Here is a 2,509-nt window from a genome sequence, read left to right as displayed (position 1 = left end):
AGAAGCTGAAAGGCTTTTAAAATGGGCGTGTGGATGAATGTTCGACCTCTCGGGGAGCCACCCCACCGTACAAGTGAATAAAGCCTGAAGCAAGGATCTATATCGTTCCACAATTTCTTCAATGCTTACAAACTCCTAAAAACCACAAGAAAAGTACAGTAACATAAATAAAGCCATAAAAATATAAACATGAATTAAGAAACGAGCAAAGTGGTTTTCAGCAAGATTTCAGTTGAGTTAAAAGGGCGGGAACAAGTAGGATAAAAAGCATTGAGAGAGGGCACAATTCATTCCATCTTAAGAAAACAAAAAAGACTACTAAACTACTATTACAAGTCAAAACACGAATCTATCACAAAGCCTGAACTGACACGTAGTTAAATGAGACTGGCTTGTAAGTTTAACGACACTAAAGGGCGCTATAATTTCAAATTTGCCCAAATATCACGCAGCGTTCCGCCTTACGAATGAATCAAGGCCCTTTTTAATGCGATGACCTAAGTTATGAGCAGCGTCATGACATCTCATGAAAAAGACGTTGATGAGCACTTGAATTATAATAGCGTCGTAAGGCATCTGTTTTAGATATGGGAAAGAATCACTGGGTTAGACCATTACTTCAATCTATTTGCAGTTCACACTTGTGTACTCCCGTTCCGATGCCATTTCAGCAAACAAAAGTGCTTGAAAAATAATCCCATTTATTTACTGTCAATCCCATAAACGCAGAGACATAGGACCCACAAACTTCAATAAACCACAAAGGATCAACATATATCCTCGAGCTTTTCAGGCTTGCGCACGGAACCGACAAACAAGATTACGTCTGGCTTGTTGTGCGCAACTAACAGCATGAATGGGTGGTTAACGACGAAGTCCACGGGCGGTCCCCTTGCCAGGCCTGTGGAACCGCATATCATGGCGGCGGTCGCAGACGCCCCCTCCGTGCCTTCTTCGTCGATCCTCAGAAACGACTTGTGCACCACGTCCGAAATTTGCGGCTTGGCGTCGTTGAAAATGCCTGACAGGTCGCAGCTCTCTGAGAAGAGCTCAGTGATTCCCATGGTCGTGAGGATGCTCTTATAGCTTAGACACTGATTAACGACCAACTTGGGCACGCTGAGCTTCACATCCGACAAGTCTTTTAAACCTCCCAGGAGATCAAGTAGTGCGGGCACGGAGAGATGGTGTTCCAAGTGGTGGAGTCCCTCGATTTCATCCGGCAGCAGAATGATCATGGAGGTCCTACGGCCGTGGTAGGGAAGCTCGATGGCCCTGGCTTTCAGTACGGCACTGTGGGAGACAGCAAAGTCCTGCTTCTGGTACATCATGTCCACCTTGACTTTGTGCTTGGTGCTAAGGTGGAAGTCTTGACGCGACGTGGAACTGGCCAGGAACGGTGACTCCCAGATGCCCGTGAAGTGCATGGCACTGACGAGGAGGACACTGGTGGAAGGACTTATGCTGTCGCGTGCGAGCACATTCATCATCAGGGGATCGGTCATGGTTTTAACCCATTGGTTTATCTCTGCGCGGACGTTTTCGCATTTGTTCGCAAAGTCTACTGGTATGATTTCCGAGCCGTAGTGGGCGTTCAGGAACTCCATGTAGCTTGCCTGTACAGCGAGACGCTCGTCGCAGTAGAGTCGGTTGGCAATGCTGATGTCCGCGTTTCTGTCCGTGCTGGACAGCTTGTGCATGAAAGATGCGAAGAACTGGTGTGTCCTTCCTTCCTTAGCCCTCAGCACTGCATAAAGTTCCTCGGCAGTTTTAGCACGAGCTCCGCCGAGGGTCATGGCAAGGGCCGCTGCCATACTTAGTGGCGAACAAATTACGTTAGTGTGCCTCTTTGTCCTGGCGTGCCGAAGCTGGTCGTAGAGGTCCACCGCTAAGTATCCCACAGCGTTGCTCAAGGACATCGCCATGACCAGCTCGCAGAATCTGTAAATAGGGAAAGCGCTAAATGTTGGAAAACTTGTAGAATAAGCGGAGGAAATTTGATGTGATACAAAGAAATTGTGTCGTTTAACTTGCTTTTCCGGAGTGGTGAGTACGAAAAAGAAGTGTTGCGGAAACTTTTCTCACACGATTTCCTCATTTTGGTGCTTCGAATTCGAAATTATATCATCTTCTCTTCGTCAATTCTATGCTGTCACATTGCAATCATTTGCTTACAATTTTTTTGAAAACCGACCCATCGTTGTCCCTTATGTCACCATCATCATCATTACCCGCCTACTTAGGTCCACCGAAGTTCCCAGGCCTCTCTCATTGACCTTCAACCACCCTTGTCCTGCGCTGTTCGAGTCCATGCCTTCCTTCGAATTTCCTTATACCACGCCACACGCCATTTGGGAATGCCCCTCTTTACCCCCGCTCCGTTTACCCAACCCTCCCACTACCTGGCTGGAGGTGACCGGGAGCTCCTGACCGCCACTAGGGCTCAGGATTACCTGGCGCGCCTCCCTCACCTGAGGGACACTCGCTAGGACTGGGCCTCGTCAGAAAT

The 2,509-nt window shown here is 48.1% G+C and overlaps 1 pseudogene; it reads right to left on the bottom strand.

Annotated features, from left to right (window-relative positions):
• Nucleotides 1-767: 767 nt before the first annotated feature.
• LOC144177863 (iris pseudogene) lies at nucleotides 768-1,814 on the bottom strand (annotated as a pseudogene).
• Between the last annotated feature and the right edge of the window lie 695 nt (nucleotides 1,815-2,509).

This window comes from Haemaphysalis longicornis, unplaced genomic scaffold, assembly GCF_048455015.1.
Source record: "Haemaphysalis longicornis isolate Haplotype H1 unplaced genomic scaffold, Haemaphysalis longicornis Haplotype H1 scaffold_33, whole genome shotgun sequence".
Classification (NCBI taxonomy): domain Eukaryota; kingdom Metazoa; phylum Arthropoda; class Arachnida; order Ixodida; family Ixodidae; genus Haemaphysalis; species Haemaphysalis longicornis.
The sequence above is the reverse complement of the archived record's forward strand: the minus strand, read 5'-3'. Positions and strand labels throughout refer to the sequence as shown.